The 26,763-nt window shown below is 39.2% G+C and overlaps 1 protein-coding gene across 2 annotated transcripts in view; it reads right to left on the bottom strand.

Annotated features, from left to right (window-relative positions):
• Window positions 1–26,763, bottom strand: part of LOC132107150 (leucine-rich repeat and fibronectin type-III domain-containing protein 2-like) — a 113,810-nt gene that overhangs the window by 39,705 nt on the left and 47,342 nt on the right. Inside the window, exon 2 of one of the 2 annotated variants that reach the window (XM_059513380.1) lies at window positions 9,814–9,899. The exons of the other annotated variant lie outside the window; for it this stretch is intronic. The gene's annotated coding sequence lies outside the window, so the exon portion shown is untranslated. The remainder of the gene's footprint in view (window positions 1–9,813; window positions 9,900–26,763) is intronic. 2 annotated transcript variants of the gene reach the window in all.

The raw sequence follows: 26,763 nt of genomic DNA, 5'->3' as shown, positions 1-26,763 counted from the left end.
GCCCAATAGCACTACGAATGCAAACTGTCATTAAACAAAAGAAGAAGAAAGAAGAAGCATCAACCAAGAGATCTGGCTTAATGTGATGGAAAGTTAAGCCTGTTTTCTGGGATCCCCCGCATGTGTACTGTACACCTACAGAAACACAGCGTTCAGCCTTGTCGTGATGCTGCATTACTCAGATCTCAGTATTTCTTTTCAGATCTCCAGTGTCAAGAGAAATATGCACTTCATACTTCTTGAAACTCTTTCAAACTTTCAGGCTCTGGTAAAATTATTGTTATAAGCCCAGAAACTCCAACTCAGTCAGTGTGGCTCATGTTTTCTCAACTTTAACGCTCATTAAAAATGAATGCCTTCTGGGCACTTCATTTTGGCAAGTCCCTGGCAGTGTGAACGCCTCTTAAAGGGGTCGGGATGTGAGCAATCAGAATTCATTTACTAGGGCTGCTCCATAACAGTCGATTAACCACTAGTTGAACAGAAGAGGATAGGTGGACCAAAACTGTATTAGTCATTTAGTCGCAGAAAATATATAAATGAATAAATAAACAAAAATCCACATTGGCAAAGTCACACAGATCATTAATGGCTGGTCCATGTGATAATACAGTACATCGGGCAGGACATCGAAACACTCACTGACCTCAAATATGGCTTTTCATCTGAAATATGTCAGTAGCAGCAACTTTACATGGCCGCTCAATCTATTTTTTTTGCAAAGAACTTCAACAAAATAAGTGAACGTAGGAAAATAAGGAACATGTTAATGTAATATAATAAAGCATGTCATGACCCAGATGAGCACAGGATGAAGAGCTTTCACCTACAGGATGGTGTAAAGGTGTAGGCAGAGCGAGCAGAGAGGCTTGTGCCAGCTGAAGAGTGTTCATGAACCATCAATAGACTCACGAGTATGTGCTCCGTTATCATGTGAGCACGCACAGAGCTGTTGCTAAGCAGTGAAAATAAGCTCAGTGGCCTCGCTTTTACTCTAATAATAGATCATTTCTGTTTGTTGAGCTACACCATCATTTTCACCCGACTCCCCTCTTAAAGAGAACGTCTCCTAGAGACGACTTACTTATGAAATAAAAGTGTTTGCTGTACAGTATAAGAGCTGAAAAAAAGATGCAAGGACACTTCTGAATGACTGTCAAAGGAGAAAGATTCTTTTGCTGTATAACGCACAGGATCATGATCTCCAGCGAGTAAATGCCTGGCCCACATACTGCTCTCAGAAATCCTGTGAGGATCAGAAAAATCTGCATTACCAGTGCATGAATACTGAAAACCCGGCCCATTTGTATCCGCGCAACACAGAGGGAGAGATGCTTTCATCACACACAGCCTTTTTGGACACAGAGGTCAGAAACGATACTAATCCACTCTCTCTCTGGACGTCACACTAACGCTCCTCTTCTGAGAGCAGAATCAATTGGCAATTTCTCTCAAAGGAAGCTTTAATACCGAGCGGATCAGTTCAGCGTCCCGCTGATGAAATTCTCTAAAGCATCCGCTCTGTGTCTGAGTCAGAGAAGCCAGCGACGGAGAAGTGACTGCAAAATGATCTGCCAAAGCTCAGACGTCTCTAATAAAGTTTAATGCTCTGGACTTGATTCATCCCTTTTGATTGGACTGAATGGATCCGTTGGGATTGACCGCGGTCACAGTGGGATCGTAATCTATTATCACTTACAGTCACACTGAGAGATTAAAACAGTGGAGACCTCCGGCAGTTAATCTGCACTGCTGCTGGGAGACACTTCTCAACTAAAATAACCAGAGCCCAGCCAGATTTCTGCAGGAGCAGAGGCCGAGCGACACACTAAATGTCTAGCATCTGGTTATCATTTTATATTGTTATAGATTACTGAACAACAAAAGTGAACATCTAGTGAAAGGAGTTAATGAGTTTCTGCTATAATTTATAATTCACAAGTCTAATTACCTTATGAAAGCTTATTCGTCGATCTCAGTAACATCACAACAGGAACTTTCCAACACCACTGTCCCCAAATAACTTTGCATGATATACCATCAAGGCACGGCAAGGCAAGTTTATTTATATAGCACATTTCATACACAATGGTAATTCAAAGTGCTTTACATAAAAGAAAGTAAAATGGTCATGAAGAAAAATAATACATAAATAAAAACAAGCAATTTTAAAACTTTGGAAACGATTTAAAAATTGACTTATTTAAAATGATTTTAAAAGTTAAAAATAAAAAATTATTTTACATAAAATACATTGAAATACATAAAATACAGTGCAATCGGTTCGGACATCGCACAGTGCTCATTCAATAAATGCACAGCTAAACAGATGAGTTTTAAGTCTAGATTTAAATGTGACCAGTGTTTTAGCACATCTCTTCTGGAAGCTGATTCCAGCTGCGGGCGGCATAGTAACTAAAGGAGGACTCCCCTTGTTTTGTGTGAACCCTTGGTATTTCTAACTGACTCGATCCTAATGATCTGAGTGCTCTGTTAGGTTTATATTCAGTGAGCATATCTGAAATATATTTCGGTCCTAGGTCATTTAGTGACTTATATACGAGTAAAAGTACTTTAAAGTCAATCCTAAATGTAACTGGAAGCCAGTGTAAGGACCTGAGGACTGGTGTGATATGCTCAGATTTTCTGGTTCAAGGTTCAATGCAGCTTAAAACAAGCTTACCTCTTTCCATCTGTACATGATAAGTCGTGGCCTAATGGTTAGAGAGTCGGACTCCCAATCGAAAGGTTGTGAGTTCGAGTCCCGGGCCGGCAGGAATTGTGGGTGGGGGGAATGCATGTACAGTTCTCTCTCCACCTTCAATACCACGACTTAGGTGCCCTTGAGCAAGGCATCGAACCCCCAACTGCTCCCCGGGCGCCGCAGCATAAATGGCTGCCCACTGCTCCGGGTGTGTGTTCACAGTGTGTGTGTGTTCACTGCTCTGTGTGTGTGCATTTCGGATGGGTTAAATGCAGAGCACAAATTCTGAGTATGGGTCACCGTACTTGGCTGAATGTCACTTCACTTTCACTTTCACATGTACAAAATACATGATACAACATTTGCATTTCAGTGGATGTATGATTTGGTGTTTTTATAAAAAAAAAAAAATAAAAAAAAATAATAATAATTTTGCCAGAGAACGATTAAATTAATCCTATTATTATTATTGTGCAAATATACACTTGTTCCATGAAGTTAAGTAATCTACAACAAATTGCTCTGAAATGGGTGTTTATACAGTAGGTCATCATACGATATGATATAAACGGTAATATATCAATAAACATGGACTGTTTTATTTAAATCAAATATTGTTTGAAATTTACTATAGACCTAACGCTGGGTTAAATGAACCCAAAACAGGTTTTTTAATTAAATCACACACAACATGACAACAGTAACAACAAAGGCAACAGATAATAAAAGATAAACCTTTATTACAAAAAAAAGCAAAAAAAGCAAATCAGAAAAAAGCAAAGCAACTCCATACTTATACAGCTTATACAGTTAAACCAAATTCTTTTGAAAAACTTGTTAAAGAACAAATTAAATATATATTTTTTTAATTTGTTCATGTTTTTCACCCAATGACGAAGTTAAACTATTATGGCCAAACCATCACGACAATAAACACACAGTAATAAACAATGAATGTCAAGATTAAAGCTGTATTATAGCGAACTGACAGGATTTGATATTACCGTTTTGATCCACGTCCTCCATTTTGACTATAGTTCAGTTCCCGGTTTTACTGCTCATGAATCGCTTCTCATGTTGTGAGAACATACTCAGACAAAACCCTCCAGTTTTAAAAGAGCACATTCCAATCTCTCTCCTCTCCATTTTGATTAGTTTTCTTGTATTTTCAACCCATATTCCTGTCATGAGCACCACAAACACCGACTTGATCGCCTCAGGCACTGAATTCCAGCTGTTTTCAGTTCACGTTCACCACATTCACTGCTTCTATTTTAAATAAACACACTCCAGTCAGTTTTAAAGTTGTCCCTCATCTGTTCTTTGATTCGTTTTCTCCTATTTTCCACAAATGTTCCTGTCTTCAGCACTGCAGTCACAGAACTGTTTGCGTTTAAAATAATGTGACTTTCTTCTTGCTCTCTTTAACGTCCTCCATAGTCCTAACCCAGCACCACTAATTTAATTATTACTGTTATCAACCCAAACTGGGTTAAATCAAGCCAGCTTCCTAACCCAACAGTCTCAACCGAGTTTTTGGATTTAAACAATTACCAGCGTGTTTTATATGTGTTTTTAAAAAAGTACACAATGTATGTTTTTGCTAAAATGCTTACAAATATAAGATTGTTGTCTGGTCATACATACCACGTATATTAGAATAGGTATCCATTCATTTCAAAATACCTATAATAGAAATAATTAGCAGTTTTACAGTTTCTTACCCCAAAAACACATTCCTTTCTAACTGGAAGACCTCAGTCGGACACCCGGGTCGGCTGCTACGCATTGAGCACTACCACACTGAGCACAGGTGCCCCACAAGGCTGTGTGCTCAGCCCGCTACTCTTCACACTGCTGACCCATTACTGCACTACCAAGTTCAGCTCCAGCTTCAACCACGTCATCAAGTTTGCCGAAGACACAACTGTGGTAGGTCTCATCAGCAACAATGATGAAACACCCTACAGAGAGGAAGTGGCACAACTGGTTGAATGGTGTGGTGCAAACAACCTGTCCCTACAGTGTGAGTAAGACAATAGAGGTTGTGATGGACTTAAGGAGGAACTCCATTGAACATCCCCCACTGACCGTCGACAGCTCGACTGTGGAGAGAGTCAGCAAAACAAAATTTCTGGAGATGCAAAACACAGAGGATCTCACCTGGATCACCAACATTACATCACTCTCCAAGAGGACTTGCTCTTTTAAGTCAGCTTAAAAGAGCAAGTCTTCCTCTACCCATCCTCACTACATTCTACAGAGGAACCGTAGAGAGCGTGCTGACCAGCTGCATCATCTGTGCCCCTCTCTCCTCCATTATGGACATTCTCTGTACACAATGCTCCAGTTAAGCCACCAATATCATGAAGGACCCCACCCATCCCTCCATCAGGAAGATGGTACTGGAGCATTAGAGCCCACTCTGCAAAGACTGCCCAACAGCTCTTTCCCCCAGGCTGTGAGAGCCCTGAACTCAAACCACCCCACCCTCCTCTGAAACCCCACACAAACACCCTACCTCCTGAAACATGGACCTCGCCTCCTCCATCCCCAAACTCTTCCACATCACAGAAAAACTGTCTGAAACTTTCTTTTTTTTATCGTGTGTGCAATTCAAAGCAGTGTGCTACACACAGGTGAGTGGGCCTGTACAAACCACCTGTAGTAACACATTCTCCTCTATGCGCAGCGCACTACACACTTTTCACACACACTACTGTATGTACATAATCCCACAAAAGACTCAGTAATATGTGTATGTTTACACGCTCATGCACTACAATTCATCTTGCACTATTCCCCAGCCAGCTGCTTGACTTACGATGTTTCTCTTTGCACATGTACAGTATTATGTGAAGCATTCGTATAGTTTGTATTTTTTAAGTTTATGTATAGGTTAACATTCATATATAGTATATTTAAAGTCAAAATCTGTCAGTAGGTTAATTGTATGTAGGTATAGTATTATATGAAGCATTTGTATAGTCTGTTTTTTTTTAGCTTATGTATATAGTAAAATCTGTCAGTAGGTTAGGTGAGTATAGGTTATACTGTTTAAGTTCATTGTTGTCTGTATTTATCCTGCGAGACACATTTCGTTCCACTGTATGTCCACACATCAAGCTCAACTTGACTTGACTTGAATAGGTACACTATAATTGCAAAAAAGTTATGCTGTAAATTCTGTTAACTTACGCATTATGTTGCAGGTTGTAATCTAAAGCATTAAAGAAGAATTATAGAGAACTTTAACAAAAATACAATCTGCAATCATATGCATTTAATCTAGGGCTGTTAATTTAATGTTTATTTCATGCAAATAATTATGGAAATGATAACCAGGCATGTCCATCATCTTACACTGATGCAGTGTCTGATGATCATGAGGCAGGACAACTGGCTGTGTGATGAAGTCTATTAGAGTGCAGTACTATGAGCCTGAAATTCAAGGTATGACCACAAAAAAAAAAAAAAAAAAAAAAAAATCACTCTCTTATATTTTTATCATGTGATATAGTTTGGCAATATCACATGAGCAGGAGTGCTGTTTCTCCCAACATCTGCATGACTGCTAATGTGATACTGAGAGTATACAGCAGTTCAAATAAACAAGATGTACATTTTAGATACAATAGTCAATATTGCTCAGTTTCACAAATTAAAATTAAAATTTCACAACAGACCTGTTGAGCATTTCTGATCAACACTGGTGATTTATTACTGGATGAATACGCATTTATGAATAAATCAAGTGAGTAAATTATTCAGTGACTCACTTATTAAGACAGTGACTTGCTGGCATTTAAGCATCACATCTAGAGCATACTGTAATTTCATTTAAAAAATAAAATAAAATAATATTTCAGTAAGTTTTTTTTAAGACATTAATCTTACAGAATTATTTAAGCAAATCTAATTCATGTCGCCCCTGAACAGTCTGCCACTTCAAATGCGGCTTATGAAAAGAATCTTATGGCCACATATTAGCCTTAAACCTTCTGATGAATCAAAATACTCCTTTCGAAAGCAAATTTATGTAATGTCTATTTGATGCTTTTCTCATTTAACAGAATATTTTCAAACAATCTTTTGGCAAATGATAAAACCAATGTTTACATTGAGATTAATTGGATAATTAATCAGCACATCATTAATTAGATTAAATGTGAACCTCTTAACAGCCCTAGTTTAGACCTCAGAGTGCCTGGACTCACTGACTTCCATCATCAGCATAGTTTTTATTATGATTTTTTTAAACATGCATATGCTACAAACAGGGTTTAAAGTGGAAAAAAATCCTGAGCCTGAATTTTTTTTTTGGGGGGGGGGGGTGTTTGGAGAGAAACTCCACAGACACACTTAATTCAAATATTGACGATAGTAACAAAAATACAGTAACATGAGCTTAAAGTGCTTAAAAAAAATGGTAAACAAACTGCGATAGACATGAATCTCTTCAATGATTTTTCTAAACAATAACAAGTGCTTAAAGTGCTTAAATAATTAAATAATTAAGTGCTCAAAGTGCTAAAGAACTGAACTGCTAAACTGAAGATTAGAAGTGAAATCAAGGCTATTATAACTTTTTTTTCTGGGATGTAACTCGCATGTTGATTTGAAACCAACAGTCTAGTTAACGCTTTTTTTGTCTTCTGCCAGTTTTCTACACAGGGTGACCAGTGGCTGCGAAATTCTGAATGACAAATCATGTTTTGGAATAAATGTGCACAAACATATTTTTTAAATCGCAGACATGGTCAGAGACCTGCACTCCCGCGGGAGTACCGTGGGACCCAGCGCCACCGAGTGCGGCGCGGGACAATATTTGATGGCTGAATGCGGACGGCAAGATATTATTGTGTGCGGGTTGCGGGAAAATAAAATTATTTGCGGGACTCCCGCAAAGTGTAAATATCTAACAAAATAAAAGAACTAGAAACAAATAGACCTTTATATATAATATAATAAAATAGACTTTGCGGAATGGGAGGATGCGGATGATACCATAGACAGTGACGTTTAATTAGATTCCGAAATAGCGTTATATATAAATGTCAAATTGGATGGATTAGAAGCACACAGACCGGATGATGTCCTCCAGTGGTGGAAAAGACGAATTTCTGAGATTAAGCAAACACGCCATGTACTTTGTATTCCAGCTAGCGCACCATCGGAGAGTGCTTTCAGTATTTGCGGTCGCATACTGGAGCAGAGACGGATTAAACTGAAAAAATAAGAGTAGCAGGCAGAATATGCAATGTATTAAAAAAAAAGAAAAACTACTATACATTTACCCACGGGATTTTGCGGGCGGGAACGCGACGAAACTTGATTGTTTGCGGCCGGGAGCGGGAGAAAATAACATATTTTTGCGGGAGCGGGACGGAAAAATCCCTCCCGCGCAGGTTTCTACTCCCGGCAACGTCGTGGTAAGTTTGAGTGCACGGGCAGAAGCTCTATGACCGGAGTCTGGTGCTGCGTTCCAGGCAGGTTTTAGCTCGCAAGTCACTATTTCAAACCATGACTAATGACTTTGTACCGTTCCAGGCAAGTCACGCCAAACTTTCTGAGCGCAAGGAAATTTAGCTAGATTATTAATTTTATTGCAACGTTACATTGTCCTAAAATCTATTTTTCAATGTGTACCACTTGCATAAACACTGCATCCGTAGGCAGTATTATCCGTAGGCGATGTTGTTTCGCGTGCTGTGTGACGTCAGAACTTGGAGTAATGCCGCGTTCCAGGCAACCTGTAACCCGTATTTTTCCAACATTCTACCCGTGAAACTGCACTGGAACAGCAGTCAAACCCGTGACTTCCCACCCGTGAACTTGTACTAGATAGATGTACTCCGAGTTACGAACTCTGACGTCACATAGCCTGCAAAACAACAATGGCAGCCTCTACGGATAATATTGCCTATGGATGCAGTGTTTACGCAAGTGGTGCACGTTAAAAAAACAATTTTAGGACAATATAACATTGCAATAAAATTAATAATCTAGCTACAATTGCTTGCGCTCAGGAAGTTTGGCGTGACTTGCCTGGAACGCTATAAAGTCGTGAGTCGTGGTTTGAAATCGTGACTTACGGGCTCAAAAACCTGCCTGGAACGCAGCATAACATACATCGATCTAGTACGAATTCACGGGTGGGAAGTTACGGGTTTGACTGCCGTTCCAGTGCACTTTCACAGGTTTAAGGATGGAAAAACATGGGTTACGGGTTGCCTCGAACGCGACATAAATCATAACGAGCAAGCACTTTCTTACCGCTGCTGGCATACAGTAGCTTCCTCAAGCAAATCATGCAGAAACAAGCCCCGGGCTCTCTCAGTTTCTTGCACCAACTGCCAAAAAGCGCCATTTATTTTTGAGTCCTCTATCTATTGCTAGGAGTCTAGGACATCATCCCCAGGCTTCATAAACTTGCGCTCCATTTTTGTTTTCTCCGACAACGCTAACGTGACATTGACGTATGGGCGTCAATCATCCTGTGTTGCAAGGACACGCCCTTCTCTGCTTCTGATAGGCTTGTAACGTTAGTTAAAGCTGTGTTCCTCTCATATGATTGGTATAAGAAATAAATTGGCTCGAAAATATTAAACTGCATGCGCAGGCTCTCAAATATTATATATATATTTTTTCCTCACGGCCACACGCCGGAGATCCGGCACGGTGCCGGAATACTTTAAGCCCTGTACAAATGCTGTGGAAAAAGCCTTTTTTCATATACAGTACAATATAATCTATTGCATTTTTTCCCGTTTGCTAATACAAATACTGCAAGAAGTGCTTATCAGCTTTGCACATTAATGACGTATCTGTACAGTGACCTTTAACTGCACAAGAGAGGCAGGACTGGGATAAAAGATCAGAAGCAATCAGAAGATAGAAGCACTGTGTTTATAATTATTTATTTTCTGCTGTTATTTATGCAGGAGCGTGCAGGTTCAGAGAGGACCATGAGCTGCACACAAACTCAGGTCTAATAAAAGTCTATTTATGAAATATTATGTTGTTTAACTATTCCATTGAAACATTACATAGTGTTTCGGAGGCATCTGTGGCTGCTAAGAGTGATGAAGCTGCGCTGGTTTTCTCACCTGTGTCACGCTGCTGCTCTGCCATAGGTTCAGCCTGTCAATCACATCCCCCATCCTCCCATGGCCGCTGGAGGCTGATGATACACCTGAGGAGAGGACAACGTCACACCCAATCAGGTTTCTGTGATGGTGAGGGAACCCAGAGAGACCAGACACAACACGTGACCTCAGCTCTATGTGATGGCAGCAGATTTTCATACGGGTCAGAGGACAGGATTACATGCATTCACTTTAAAGAAATTACTTTTTATATAACTTGTTTATTTTTTCCCCTTCAGGAACTTGAGCTGCATCAAAACATTTTGGGAATGACTTCAGCATGACCACACTCTGAATCACGTCTGTAATCATGACATAGACCAGGTGTTACATATGCATGAAACTTTATTTCATGCATTTTCCACAAAGAATTTTCCACATCTTGATTCTGAGGGTCTCAAAAGGGAGGTATCAAGCATGAAATCTACCACTTGCTTGCTTGATCCTATTCCCTCAAGCTTATTTAAATCTTGCTTCGATGTTTTGAGCCCTACTGTCCTTAGTATTATGAATGAGTCATTACAGATGGGGGAGGTTCCAGCAGCATTAAAGATTGCTGCTGTAACCCCAGTACCAAAAAAAGAAAATACTACTCTGGAGGATTTTAATAATTTTCGACCTATCTCCAACCTTCCGTTCATGGCCAAAATACTTGAGCGTGTTGTTGCCTTTCATCTACGTAACCATCTCGCAATTAATAACCCGTTTGATCCTCTTCAGTCAGGTTTTCGTAAAAAAGGTACTGAAACGGCTTTGGTCACAGTTACCAATGATTTGTTGATGGCTTCTGACTCTGGTGTAATTTCCATTCTCATCCTTCTTGATTTAAGAGCAGCTTTTGATACGGTTGATCATAGTCTATTACTCGCCCGCCTTGAACAAGATTTTGGTGTGTCAGGGATAGCTTTGAAGTGGTTTAAATCCTATTTTACTGACCGTTCTCAGTTCGTTTCCATGGGCGGTTTCAGGTCTGAGATTAGCTCTGTTTTCACTGGGGTTCCTCAGGGCTCAGTCTTGGGCCCTCTGCTTTTTAATATTTATCTGGCACCACTTGGACAGTTGCTGCGATCGCTTGGCCTCCATTATCACTTTTATGCTGATGATATGCAGATTTATATACACTCAAAGTCTGGTGAACATCTTGATGTTGATTTTCTGTCCGGCTGTGTTTCTGAGATAAAGGAATGGATGAGTACAAATTTTTTGTGTCTGAATAGGGGTAAAACTGAAGTTATGCTTATTGGTTCCCGTCATCAAATTTCAAAAGCTGGTTCCTTATCTTTGACTATGGATGGCTCTGTCTTGGCTACTCAAGCTAAAGTGAGGAATCTTGGAGTTATTTTTGATACTAGGCTTTCATTTGATTCTTTTGTTCAGAGTACAGTTAAATCATCCTTTTTTCACCTCAGAAATATAGCTAGATTACGTCCTATGCTAAATTTCTCAGTAGCTGAAAAGCTGATGAATTCCTTTGTCATCTCTAGGATAGATTACTGTAACACCCTTCTAGCCGGAGTCTCTAAATCCACACTTAACAAGCTACAATATGTACAAAACTCGGCCACCAGGATATTGACTGGGTCCAGGGTATGCAATCACATCACTCCAGTTTTGGAGTCCTTACACTGGCTCCCAGTACGATTCAGAGTAGATTTTAAAATTATGATGCTGACATATAAAGCATTGCATAGCTTGGCCCCTTATTATTTATCTGAGTTGTTAACTTCCTATGCCCCAACTCGGAGTCTGCGTTCTTCACAATCCAACTTGCTGGTTGTTCCTCAAACACGCTTACGATCTATGGGTGACAGGGCTTTTTCTTCATATGCTCCTGTCCTTTGGAATTCTCTGCCTCCTGATCTTAGGCAAGCACAGGGCTATGACATTTTTAAAGGTAGACTTAAGACTTATTTTTTGAAATTAGCATTTGATTGTTGATGTTACTTTTATTGTTTGGGCTTTGTATTGCTTGTTTGTGTACAGCGCTTTGAGAAGTTGCCTTTAAAGGCGCTTTATAAAATAAAGTTTATTATTATTATTATTTATTTTGTTTCACAAGTAATGGCTTGTACTGATTACAGCTGCCCCTAGTGGCCAAGAGATTTGTTATTTGTCTGTTTATTAAATGCTGATTTCATACACCTGTGTTGTTTATGAGCTGAGCAGTATAAATGCTGTTGTGACGTTGGAAACAGTTGCTGGGACTTTTGCTGGCAGCTAGAGGAAAACTTTGCATGATCAAGGTCACGCAGTTGTTACGTGCCTTAGACACGTGGAGGAAGCCTTAGTTATTGTCTCAGGGCCTGGTGCTGGGAGCTCCTTGTCGTCATGTAATGCTAATGAAAGATGCATCCCTCACCGGTTGGGGATCTGTCATGTGTAGCCACTCAGCCCGGGGTCTGTGGAGCAGCTGCCATCTCATGTGGCACATCTACTGCCTGGAGATGCTGGCACTGGAACACTTTCTCCCGGACCTAAGAGGCAGCAGTGGTCTCTTATATCAACCACCAGGGAGGTCAGGTCAGGTTCAGGTGGATATGTTTGAACTCAGGAGACCTCGCACTAACCCCGCTGGTTCTCTCTGACTCATTCAGCTCCTCTCGTACTGGATGCCATGGTACATGAGGCTTTGTCTGTATGCTTTTCTTGATGCGGAGACCGCCAGCTCGACCCAGTTAACTGCCCAGTTGGTTCAGTTCTGGGGTTCCTGCAGTCCTGTTTATCCCCAGGGTTGACCCACTCCAGCTTGAAAGTTTATGTGGCGGCCGTTGCTGCTTACCACGCCCCTCTTGGCAAACACCCTATAGACTACTTTCCTTCTGGTTATTTATTCTATTAAGATACTTTGTGATCTACAGGCCCTCTCAGTGGCCCCCTCTTATCTAGACTTTGTGAGCACTGGACACATATGTCCACAGAGCTGCCCTGTGAAGAAGACAACTCACCTTTAACCTTGAGATTCATGCCACTCCCAGCTCCTCTGTTCTCTCACCTTAGTTATGTTCTTTCCCCAAAGCATTGTAGACCCATTGAACCCAATGGAGCTATGATCAACTTAGGCTTATGATACTTTTTGGAAATGCAGCCCGGGAAGCTTAAAAGCATGTGCGGTGGATACAGTGGAAGCTTCTGGCAGAATAAGGGAAGCGCTCGCAGGGATGCCAGAAGTTTGGCAATGAGACACGGCATCTTGTTCTCTCAGCAAACCATGGTTATATGCTTAACCTAGAGATGTTCCCCATTCTGGAACTCGAGCTGCCTCGAAACGCTTTGGGAACGTGTATGTCCACGCCGCCAGACTTGCAAATCCTTGCCTAGCGTGGAAGAGCACAACTAACTCTAATTCACCCCACCTGTGTCTTCTTGCCCATCTATTGATTACAAACATGATTCAGAGCGTAGTCATGTTGAAGGCATTCCCAAAGTGTTTCGAAGCAGCATCTCATTCCCTCAGGAAACCATTGTTAAATGCGGAATCTATCTAGAGGTTTTTCTTCTTTTTTTTACCTTTAATACTTAAGAACATAAAAATGTAGTACTTTCCTGTGCTCAAGTAAATTTTAGAATTAAATTTACTTGTATAAATGTAAGAAAGTAATAGATTTCTAATGTAATTAAGTATTAAATTATTTTGAATATGAAACAGTTCAGTAGAAAGTACAATATTGTGCTCTGGAATTTTGTGAAGTAAAGTTTTCTAAAAAAAAATTTTATAAAGTATTGGCACTTGAAATGTGCTTTTAAAGCGGAGTTAAAATACTTCACTACTGTCCGCCTCTGTCCCTTGCGCAAAAATGGCACGCATAATCGTGAAGTTTATCCAATATTTTTTGATGACTCACAATTTACTGGGGGAGGGGTTACCTAAACACCTGAACAAGTATGGACCTACAGATGCTTCTAACGAATGCAGCTGGTCATGCTTTTAGTGAACAGGACAGGCGAGAATGACAGGAAAGCATGGTGTTAGGCACAGGACCCTGAGCTGGGACTCGGTGAAGATGCATTGTATGTCAGTGCACTAAACACTAGACCATCAACACATCGAATCTCAACTCAGTCCATTACTGTGAAGAGATCTGAGCTCTGTGTGCACCAGAAGTGCTCTCAACAGAACTGAATGTGCACTTGTTTGTTTTTTAATTTTATTTCTTTAAACTGTACTTGCACATAATACAATATTAATAAAATAAAAAAAAAAGAGTATACACTTTAATGACTACATTTCTTAAATAACGTACACACTTCAAAAAATGAACTTTGTAATATCAATTTAAGTTTTATTTTAAAGTACATTTTAAATAATTGATTTCATGGTATTTTCACCCGCTAATTTTGATGTGTTGACCAACATAATAAAGCACAAGTAAAGAAGCACTTGATTATCATTTTAATTGAGGTGTGTCTAATATTACAATTAATAGATTTTAAGTTGCAACTTCATCATTACAAATATGAGTTTGACACAAGTTTCAAAAGAAATGACATTTAAAGTACATTTTACCACAAATGCTTGTCAGTACCTGCCAGGACACTTTTATCATAATTCAAAGACAATAAGACAAAACTAAACTGAGAAGCAAACAAGATTCAGAATTAATTTCATCTAAAGGATGTAGAATTGAAATGGAGTGATATTCATCTTACTGTTATAAGTGTTGTGTTTCAGTATGAATGACCCATAAACATGATCATACACACTACATACAGTATTTCCAAAAACACTGGTTTATTAATATCATGTCACTTTTCATTTTTCAATTCTTATCAATTACATTTTATATAATAAGTTAACTTTCAATTTAAGAATTATGGTGGAAGAACACTTAATTTCCCTGACTTCTCTAATTTATTCCATATATTAAAGAGGAAACAGTTAATGTCAATATTTTTTTATGGTGGCAAAAATCAGTTGATAAAACTGTATTCATATAATTGAATAAACAGACAATTCATCTGAAGTAAATGTAATAAACTATTTATATTGTTACTGCTGTATGTTAGCCTGATGAAGCTCATTTGTTGTGTGACTGTTGAATTCCTCTTCATGTCATTCCAACACACAATAACCAGTGAAATCTGCTGCTGAGGCTTTCTGACACGCAAGGCTGAAGGGTCAGAGGTCACTACAGCAGAGGATGTGCTCTGTGGAACAGTAACATCACGTACAGGGACAAATGTGTTTGTGTGCCAACACACAACCCAAGCTACCTTGACTTCCATGTCACAGGAAGTCATGTTTGACCCTGTGCTAGCCCCAAAGCTTTTTAACAGACCAAACCGTTCTTGTCAGTCTGTCAAAATTAAACTATTCTTGTACATCAGTCAAGTTAAATTTTGTTGCAAGATGTTTTATATTATAAATGCATTCATGTATCATTACAAAACTGGAGTTGAGTTGTGCAAACCCTGAAGATAACGATTAAGTTTGGGCAGCTTCACCTAGTGTTTAAAGTATATAATAAACTACACAAATATGTTTTTTGTGAATTTTTGTGACTTGTGAATCTCCTAAACAGTTTGACCGATCTTTACTAAATTTCACACAATTCCTCATCACAAATCATTTTAGCAAAAAGTCAGTAAGATGTGTTGATATCTGAGACTGGATGTGTCAGTTCATGACCTCGACGGCTGTGGGACGGCTCGCACACTTAAAAGCCTGCTGGCCGTTGCAAAAAGTTGCATCTGAAATAAAAGGAAATCTGTGGTGATTTGCTTCGGCATAAGCAGATTAGAGAGCATTAAAGGAACGTTTCACTCAAAACTAGAATCTGCCATTATTTACTCTTGTACTGCTTTGCAGGTCATCTGAGGACATACGACTGAAACGAGTTCACATCAACTTCAGCAGAAGAGAAGATCCAGTTTGGGTCTGTCCCTCACAAACATCTGACCACTGCAGAAGCATGGGTCATACGCACAGCTGTTATGATGCTTTCACATTTGATGGAGCTTGGCAGTAATTTAAGCTCATCTGGGTTTGATGAGCAGAGTATGTCAGCGTTGAGTCTATAGGTTAAATGACTGACCATCTGTTCAATCCCTACACTCCTCTAACCTACACTCTCCAAAAATAAAGGTGCTTCACGATGCCACAGAAGAACCTTCTCGTCTCAACGGCTCTATAAAGAACCTTTCGGTTTCACAAGAGGTTCTTTGCTGTCTCTTCTGTCACTAGTGCCCATCAACAGAGATTACTGCAGCAAGACTAAACTGGCTTACATTTTTAGTTTGTTTTCTGGGAAACAAAAAATATCTCACAGCTTCTGAAGGGTAGTCCTAAATAAATAAATAAAAGAGATCTTTAAACAAGTAGGAACAATCTACCCTGAGGTTGAGGGGAACAAATCCTCGTCCTCTCAACCGTGCTTCACAAGAGGTTTATTTTGGGGCGAATTTTACAAAGCATGTCTCTTATTATTTATTCATTCAGATTGAAAAATAGGAGCCATATTTATGTAATTAAAATGCTGTGTTCTGTACATTTTATACAATTTTTATGCAGACTATCTACAGTACGCGTACTTACTGGGAGTTCATTTTTTTATTTATCAGACAAAAAAAAAAGTGCAGCAAACTTTCATGCAAATAAAAAAGGTTAATACTTTACTGGCTCATGTTTGTTTCACTTGGAAATATCAGTTCATTTACTGTACATGGCATCACTAAAAACATTGGAGAAAATTCAAAAAGTTTTTTGAAATTGAGATGTACACCTCATCTGAAAGCTGAATAAATCATCTCTTCATTGATGTGTGGTTTGTTCGGAGGACAATATTTGTCTGAGATACAACTATTTGTAAATCTGGATTCTGAGGATGCACAAAAACATCTAAATACTGAGAAAATCAGCTTTAAAGTTGTTCAAATGAAGTTCTTAGCAATGCATATTACTCATCAAAAATTAAGTTCTGATATATTTACAGTAGGACATTTACAAAACATCTTCATGAACATGATCTTTATTTAATATCCTAATGATTTTTGGCATGAAAGAGAAATCAATAATTGTGACCCATACAGTGTATAGTTGTCTATTTCTACAAATATCCCTGTGCTACTGATGACTGCTTCTGTGCTGCAGGGACACTGATATGTTTATGCTGATGTTATAGTTTTGCAGTAACTGCTTACACACAGAGTCTTTCCTAGTCACACAGTTTCTGAAAGCTGACACTCAAACAGCAGAAGCACACACCAGATCTACAAAACCATACATTAATTCTCAGTCTTTGACTCAATTTTCAATTTCATAAAACACAACACACAAATATCTAACAGGAAGTATCTTGATTTCCTTTTTCAAACACAACCAATCAAAATGCCACACTTATTCATCACTGACTCCTCAGATGTGCAAACACTCATAGCTTAACTTAACACCAACCAATAGAGGAGGGATTGAGCCTAGATGCACCCAATCACACACACACACACACGCACGCACACACACACTCACATCCAATCACACACACACAATTCATTTGATAAATAAAAGATAAATAAAAAAGTAATCTTCTAATCTGCCTGATCTTCTGCATTTAGCCATGTTCTCATCCACATCACACCTGATATCTTCTTCTCTGGCAAGGAAACTTCTGGCATGTCTTATCCACCCCTCAGTGTTCAGCTGTGATGTCTTGGTATGCAGCATCTATTGCCTCCAGGAGGAACGTCTGGTCTAAAACCTTCCATCTCCAGGTTAGGAAACTCCTCAGTGAGGTTGAGGAAGGTGGAGTAAGGTTCAAGGCAAACGAACATCATTCTCGGATGGGTGTCACACTAGGCTCTGACTGCACAGGAACGGTGGGATGCCACATTGTTTCATGTGAGCACACACACACACGTTGACCAGTGCTCTCCCACCTGTCCCCCTTCTACCTCTGGAAACAGTCTTTCATTCAGGTCTTCTAAAACCTCACAGTTTCACAGAAGTCCACACAAGATCAGCCCAAAGATCTCCTCTTTTACTCTATACTGTATGGTCATGGGATTGAAAGAATTGAACACCTGAGTGTGTTTCGTAGATGAGAATCAGCTGTAATTTATATATTTATTTTACATTTATTTAATATATTTGACATTTGCATAACATTAAATATTTGCATGCAGCTGTTTCTCATTAATGAATAAAAAACGGGATATATTTGTTTCAGTTTCACCATATGAACGGCTGCTCACTTTAGCCTATAAGTTACATTTAGAAAATTATGTTATCTGTTCTGGCATATAGTGTGAAAGCATTTGTAAATTTGGCAGTAAAAATCCATTGTTATGGTCTTGGTTGAGCTTGTGTGTAAAAGAAGTTCAAGCGTTAAAAATGTGTGTTAACTGCATGCATTTTGTGTCAAAGCAACAAGAAATGCTTTCATTTTAGAGCCCATACAGACAGATGTTGTGCTAACGGTGTTAAGAGTTTGGAAAAATGTTAAAAGTATTTAAAAAAAAAAAAAAAAAGTCAACAGAATAGCAGGTTTGTAAAGGTTTTGAAAATGTTTGGTTTTGAGATGTGTTTGTGATGTTTTGAATGCAGTGCTTCATGCAATTAGCATTTTGTGTGTGCGATTCTTGGATTTGTGTGTAAAGTAAAAAAAAAAAAAAAAGAGGCAGAGTTTTGAAAATGTGTGTAAGCAGTTAAAAAAAACTGTAAATGCAAACAAATGTTATATTTACAGCCTAAACAACTAGTTTAGTCATTAGAGCAGAGTGATCTTGCTGCGGGTGCTGCTGCTTTGAATCCAGTGACCAACATGAGTGTGGCCAAAAAAAAACATTTTTAATAAATAAATGGTTAATGATGTAAAAAACGTTTTTCAACGATTAGTTTGTTGTATTTTATGAACATACTGGAACCAGTGGCATCTATACACTGCCTTTGTTTACATCACAGTCACAACAATCAATTAGCAGCCAGGGTAAGAAATCTACTTCCCACTGGAGCTGCTTCTCTGTGTTAGAAGAGTCCCTGTTTAGAGGCGTTTCATAAAGGACCAGCGCCTCACAGCTGTGAATAACAGCTGTGATCATCAAACTCATCTGACGGAGCACAGCACATTCCCCCCAGTGTTAACCTTCTTCAGGTGATTTCACACCGGTCTTGTTTAGCTCGACTGAATCAAACTCTGCTTTGCTTCCCCCTTGGTGCAGATATTCTGGATCACACTCGGATGCGCAACAAACACTCGTACTGAGACCCAGCTGGAGAGGTGCTCTCTGTCCTCTTCCAAACAAACTCTGGAACGAGTGAATGGATGAACCAATGAATAACCCATACCTCAAGTGTTGTTTTGTTTACAGTTTCAGGTTCACTTGCAAAAAGAAACAAGATTCAACATTGCATTTGGTCTGGACCAAAGCAATGAACTAGCAGTCTATCCTGGTGTGAATTCACCCTTACAGGGAACGTCCTGAATAATAATCAGCTTACTTCTGTCTACAGGACATGAAATCTCTCCTCAGTCTTCACATGGGGATGCATGCTGCTTTTAAAGCACTCTAAACTAACTGTGCTGTGTTCAGTTCCACAGAGAGCCGGCACAAACACCAGCTGCTAAAAATAAACACGCCAAAAGGGCAACAGAAGAACCATTTTGTTTTCCCAAAGAACCTTTCAGAGACCAGTTCTGAAAAGAACTTTTTTCTCTCTGTGTGTGAAGAACAATTCAGTAATATGAAAAACCCTTTTCCACTATGAAGAACTTTTTGTCCAATGCTAAGGTTTCATTGATTCAAGTTTCATGGCACAAGTAGACGAAAAGACCAGGATTATTCTGACAGTCCACTTTAGTCATTTTGTTGACTATGAGTCATCTAGCAGTCATTAGAATATTAGCAGACCATCCTTTATTTTATTTTTTTTGATGGACATTCTTCTGATTATAAGTAAATGTAAACTTCTACTAACACTAATCTGACAGTCTAGCAATACTCTTAATTCAGGGGTCATGCCATTTTAAATATATGTTTCTCTTATATCAAGTCTGTATTTGATAATAAAGGTTGGCTTTCCAACTAAAATGTCCCTTAGTTTTTACCACATAGCCTATTATTTGTTAAATTCACATATCAACAGAATAGTAGATTCAACAGAACAGTGTCCACTGCGATGGCACAGGTGACACACAAACCAGCGAGAAGATTAGAGAAAACACAAAGAGAGACAAAATGGCCAAAGGTTTGGGAAAGAGAAAGGTTGATTCAGAATGCAGGGCATTTAGCCAAAAGTGGACAAGTGATTCTTTTTTTGTTCAGTGCAAAGAAGTGGCCATTTGTCTCATCTGTTAAGAAACCGTGTCTGTGTTCAAAGAAACAATCTGCGCAGACACTATTAAACCTACCACAGAGAAAAGTACACTAGCTTTCAAAGCCAAAAGAGAGCAGACAAAGCGTTGAAGCTAAAAGGTGTACTATCAGCTCAACAGAATAGATTTGTTCACCAAACTTTCAGCTAGCTAAACTGACTCAGTCAGCGGTAGGCCATTCAGTGACGGGAAGTTCATCAAGAAAAGTATGAATGCTGTTGAGGAGGAGGTGTTCCCTGATAAGAAAGATGTCTTAAATGTGTTGAGTCTGTCCGTAAGTACAGTCACCAGAAGAACTGAAGAAATGTGGGCTAATCTATATGCCCAGCTACAAGAGAAAGTAAAAGAATGAGATTTTTTTGCATAAGCACTGGATGAGAGCAATGACATGCAGGACACAGCACAGATGCTAATTATTCTTGACGGAGTAAGCTCAAACTGAAGTGCCTGAGGAGCTAGCAGCCCTACAAATACAAATATCCCCCCATCATAAAAGGCACTACGACAGGGGAGGATATTTCTGGTAAAGCTAAGCAAGGTGGTGGTGTCATGCATAAACTTCAGAGCAAACAGACTTAAACACCGGCAGTTCCAAGCCTTTCTCGCTGAGCTAGAGTCTACTCACGGAGATGTGGAGGTGTGCTGCTCTTATTGGTTGACATGCTACAGAATAGCAGGTTTGCAAAGGTTTGATAGTACTGGCTGGAAGTCTTGCCACGAGAGCATTGCAATAGTCCAGCCTGGACAGAACAAGAGCTTGAACAAGGAGTTGTGCAGCATGTTCAGAAAGAAAGGGCCTGATCTTCTTGATGTTGAATAGAGCAAATCTGCAGGCTCGGACAGTTCTAGCAATGAGGTCTGAGAAACTCAGTTTACAGATTCTACAGATTATTCTTTAGATTATTATTTAATAATAATAATAAAAAATTATCTTATCTTATCAGATATTCAAAATATGAGAGACCACACATATGAAAAGAAAAAATCGTGATGTATATATACACAAATCAATAGATTTAACAGTTTTGTTCCAATAGTCAGTGGCGTACTGCGATGTGAGCGAGACAGCACACCCCACACGAACTATCACAGTCCTAACCATTAATCTTGCAAAATCAGTCACATTTGAGTTTAAGGTAGACAAACATTGTACAACACGCAAAAAAAAAAAAGAAAAGAAATGACGATAATACTGTTCGCACTGCTTTTTACAGAAAAAAATAATAATAATTCTGCTCTCCGACAGCCCTGTTTCTGATTGGGAATCATTTATTTTCATGCAACAATCTAAAGAGTGTGTGTGAGTTTGTCCTCATGGATCCACACAGCAGGATTTCTTCAGGACGGCCCTGAATAGACTATTGCTCTTGTTTCTTCTATAGATTTAAATAGATTACATTTCTTACTTGAATGCTGTAGTGTGAAGATCGACATGGCAGACTGTGTGTGGATCACGGGTGGCACTCAATCACTGTGATGCCCGGCGCCACTATGCTAGTATTTAGCTTAGCACCATTCATTCCTTAGGATCCAAACAGGGATGAATTAAGAAGCCTCCAAATACTTCCATGCTTTCCCTATTTAAAGACTAAAGGTTACTTGAGTAGTTACACGAGTATGGTGACCTAAAATAAAACTTGCTGATTTTCTAAGTGGATAAAAAATTATAACATTATAATTATAAAACGATATTGTATGGCGGAAGAGCACTTTGACCTCGGCCCAGTAATATCATCACTCCTGAAAACTCCCCCAAACTACTACCAATAGAGAGATTGTAGATCTGCTTAACAGCTAAATCACATTGAACTGAATCAACTCTAAACTTACTCGAGCTGAATCATGAGACTACTGTCTTTCAGAGCTGCTGAACGGTCTCGTTTTCATAATAGATTCTGCTGTTTTCCTGTTCATCTCTGCGAAGCTGCTTCGACACAGTCTGTGTTGTATAAAGTGTTATGAATAAAGGTGGAAGCGACAGGAGGAAGGAACCGTATGCAGTCTGTGATGTGAAACTCGATCTGCGAGAAAACGCAGCCTGCATGCAGATGAGACGGCACGAGTCAAAGCCGAACACAGATTAAGGTCAGCACTCAGAGAGGAAACACCGTCCTCATATAAACTACTGCTTTATGTGATTTCCAGAATTGAAATTCACAAACTGGCCTCATCTTGATCTCTCTGTTATCACAGACGAGAAACGATGCGGAGTATAATATAATATTTACTGCTGCTTGATGTTCCTTTGTGCTTTCACATTTATTTTGGATCAGGGAGCAATACTAGAATCTCTTCTGAGCTTACGATCCAATATTGCTGTTATCTTGAGGAAACACATCTCTCAGTCCTCGCAGTCTTTGAAGACTGCATGCAGGGCCGAGCAGCTCGTGCTGACTCATAAGAAGAGCTCAGCGCAGTCCATTATTATCTGCGTGAGGCCGAGAAATACTCAGACACATCGATTCCAGCAACACAACCCATAGAGAGGCTTGCTCTTTCTTACAGAACTACCATGAGGGAAATACCTGAAGTACCAAATACTGCATATGACCAGAACAGACCTGAAATCTTTGAACTTTTGCTTCAGAGCCGCAATTACCAGGACAGTCAGGCACAAGAACAGTTTCTTCCCCCAGGCAATCTCCCTCATGAATAGTTAAATGTTCCCCACTTATACAATAAAAATGTGCAATATCCTTATATTTATTTGTTACCCCTCCATCCTAGTACATCCCTGCATCTTACTCAATCCCAAGTGTTCCTGTAGCTCAATTGGTAGAGCATTGCGTTATCAAGCTCAAGGTTGCGGGTTCAATTCCCCGGGAACACATGATAGGTAAAAATTGATAGCCTGAGTTCACTGTAAGTCGATTTGGATAAAAGCGTCTGATAAATGTATAAAATATATACTATTATCATTTATAGCACAATTGTTTGTATACACTTAATTGCAATTTTCTTTTTCTTTTTTTGGTCTGTGTGTTGTCTCTGTGTACTGGAAGCTTATGTCGCTAAAACAAATTCATAGTATGCGCAAGCATAGTTTGCAATAAAGCTATTTCTGATTCTGAAATGCATGCACTTCTGCACACGCTAGATACTTTTCCATTTCATGCATACATTTAAGATTAAATAAGCTACTCTCATTATCAGAAGTAAAACTCCACATAAGTTTAGCAACCGTGGTATAAGTGACAAATAATTTACGATAGGCAGTTGAATTATTGAAAAATAATGGTGTAAGTAGTATCTGGCAGAGGCTGTGCTGCTTTTGAACACTTTTTCTGCCCAAGAGTATTACCATGTTTTTAGAAGGAAAACATCCTGTAATACTTGCGCTATAAATTTAAAAAACAAAGAGCAGTGTGACGGATATATAAGAAAATATCTATTAGATGTTACAATCAAATTGTTGTTATAATGTTACAATCATTTAAGATGAATCGCTTGATGTTTTCCCCAGTCGTAAGTCATTTTGGATCAAAGCGTCTGCTTAATGACTAAATGTAAACTGTGTAACAATTTATTTTTTAACAATATCCATGTTAACAACAGAGTCTTCCACATGTAGTTTTAGTCAGAGTTGCCTACTCTCATGAATTTGGGACGAGACACAGGTTTTCAGTCTCTGTGTGCAGCTCTCTCAAGCCGAGCGACCAGACCCTGCCTGACAGCGCTGTTTAAGATCGATTGACCCAGCAAGCTGTCGATCAGAAATCAAGAAACAGAAAAAGCCGTATGAAGAGTTTGTGCTCCCAAACCAGGCTTCTGAATGAACCTCACATCAATTTTCCATGAACTGCTTCAGAGAGGTTTGTAACAGTAGAGTTTAACATGGGTCAGTTTCAGGTGCTGACACAGCGCTTGTGCCACTTCTTGCTTTCTATCCAGAATCTGCATAGTTTACGTCTCAGTTATGTATTCTACATTCCGTAAGTGTTATGTATTCAAGGTCACGCACACATTTCAATTTTGCTGAACATCAAATTAATATTAATATTTAAAGCCCAGCATTACCAATCCCAGCTTGTAGGCATGCTTCACCAGATGCGTGCCTGACGCGGCGCTGGTGCGCTGCTGCTGCTGTAGGTGACATAGAGGGAGGCCGCCGACAGACCAGGCTCTTGTCTTCATGACAACAATATCTATACTTCATGTTTAGCATAAATATAAAGCCTACTGATAAAGGACACCGTCAACAGTATTGACGGCAAAATAGACTATGTTTGACAGGTGCAATATTTGATCATCGATAATTATTCATTTATTTTTTAAATTACACCACGCAGCTGAGACGCTTGCGCCACGCATCCAGTGTGTCACCGGCCTTAGAATCAGCTGCAGGGTGGGATTTGCGCTGAACGCGGAGACTTCCGCCACTTAATATGTTCGTTTGGAAACACGAAAATGTACTTATGTTGCGAGCACAAAATATTGCATTCTGTCATTCGGTACACACGTGCACCGTACCGAAAGCCCTGTACCGAAACGGTCCGGTACGAATACACGTACCGTTACACCCCTAATATATATATAAAATAATAATAATCCGGGCACTTCCATGCGTCCTCTGTACTTGCGTTCTTGAGAATGGGAATTGAACTTTGACGGTTAAGGATGAAGTAGAGTGAGAACACAAGGACACAAGATCGCTAAAGAACGCATATTGAGAAACAGCCAGTATGTGCACTGGAGCTTTTCAGTTCATTCCAATGAATCAGAGACAAATGTTTGGAAATGTTTTTAATTCATTTCTAGAAGTTAAGCTTCATGTGTGAGCGTGAACCTCAGCTTCTATAAATTAATTAAAAACGCTACACTCCAGTGGACAAGCGCAGTATCAACGAAATCTCCAGCATTAAATTTGATCATGTCTTGACTTAAAATGAAGACAATTGGTGTGTGTTATAGAAGAACTCACACTAAAAGACACTGCCAGAATAGGTCAAATTTGATCATAACGGTCAATAATCGGCTGTCGGTGAACATGTCAAACTAATGACAAAGACTACAGATTTTAGCATAGGATCAGAAGAATCTTTTAAGATTTCCGAAATTTGCCTCACACAGCCTAAATCGTACAGTGCACACCCAGCTTTAATCTTCAGTAGAGATGTGAACTGCATCGATGAACCTTATCCAAGCTTTTTTTTTCAACTCTAAACCTACTCTGAAACTCAAGAGTTTGTTAATCTAGCTTCATGCAACAGGCCACAGGTGTGTACACACACGAAAACATCACATCGTGCACTGCAAACATTTCAAGCCGTTTCAACTCATTATTATTTAGTAACAAGTTTCACAGAAATGTTACGTTCAGTCAATTGCTGTCTAAAGAGTTGCCTGAATGGCTCAACCTTTACTGAAATAGTTTTTTAGTCCATTCAACTAAAATTATTTAATTGGTCAAACATTTAGAAAACTACAGCAAATTTTGTCAATTAATATGTAACCATTTCACTCCATGTGTTTCATGTTACATCAACTAAGATTCATTATTTGGGCATCATAAGAAATTGCTGTGAGACTAGTTATAATATTTCATATTGAGTTTAAGAAAATTGCTACCTGGTGTATATCAATCACTAAAACAAACACATTACAACACATAACATCCTTTATTTAATAACAATCTGCATTTATTACATTTGTCATGCATTTACATTTAGTCATTTAGCAGATGCTTTTATCCAAAGCAAATGAGGACAATAGCCACGCCCACTTAGCTCATGGCAGTGTCAGCAGTGGCAATCCACCTGTCACTCAAGTGGCCACGCCCTTATTTATGCAGAATTTGAAGGCATAATATCAATTTAAACAGATGAGTTATAAAAAATAAAATAAATAAAATTCACCCCTCTCACAGTTCTCATGAAGGGCAAAATTTGCTTAATAGAGCAAAATATTTTTTTTGCACCAGGCTGTAAACATGTTTTTTTTCTGCTGCAAAGTTAGGCAGTTTAACATGAGGAGTCTATGGGACTGACTCTCTTCTGCAGCCAGCCTCAAGCGGCCAGTCAATGAATTACAGTTTTAGTCACTTCCGTGTTAGTTTCAAGAGAGAGCAGAAGGTTGCCGCTTGGTGTAGACTTAATATAATATATCCTCTCAACTAAGCCTAAGCAATAAATATTTTTGCCCTTCCAACATTTTGTTAATTGGATATTTTACAGTGTGCGAGTAACACATTGAGCTCTCTTTCATGGCAACTTGAATGCTGTGTTCACACCAAACGCGAATAGAGCATCTGGTGCGAATGATTTCAATGTTAAGTCAATGCAAAGGCGTATTTACGTGCGACTGGAGGTCTCACGGCGTGAATGAGGCGTTTAGTGCAGCGCGGAAGACGCAAATTCGCCTCATTCACGCGTCTAGTTAATGAATGGTGCTTTTGTGCATTTAATCGTTTGACACGAATTCGCGTCTGCCGCCCGAGTTGAAAAATCTTAGCTTTGGCGTCAATTTGCGCCACGTTAACCAATCAGCAGCCTGCTAGGAGTCACTCATTCAACAAGGAGGAACGACTGGACTGATGTTGTCAGTGAGCAGTCAACCGGAGCTATATGACAAAAGTTCATTTTTCTATAGAGACAGGAATAAAAAGGAC

This window comes from Carassius carassius, chromosome 27 (assembly GCF_963082965.1).
Source record: "Carassius carassius chromosome 27, fCarCar2.1, whole genome shotgun sequence".
Taxonomy (NCBI): domain Eukaryota; kingdom Metazoa; phylum Chordata; class Actinopteri; order Cypriniformes; family Cyprinidae; genus Carassius; species Carassius carassius.
The sequence above is the reverse complement of the archived record's forward strand: the minus strand, read 5'-3'. Positions and strand labels throughout refer to the sequence as shown.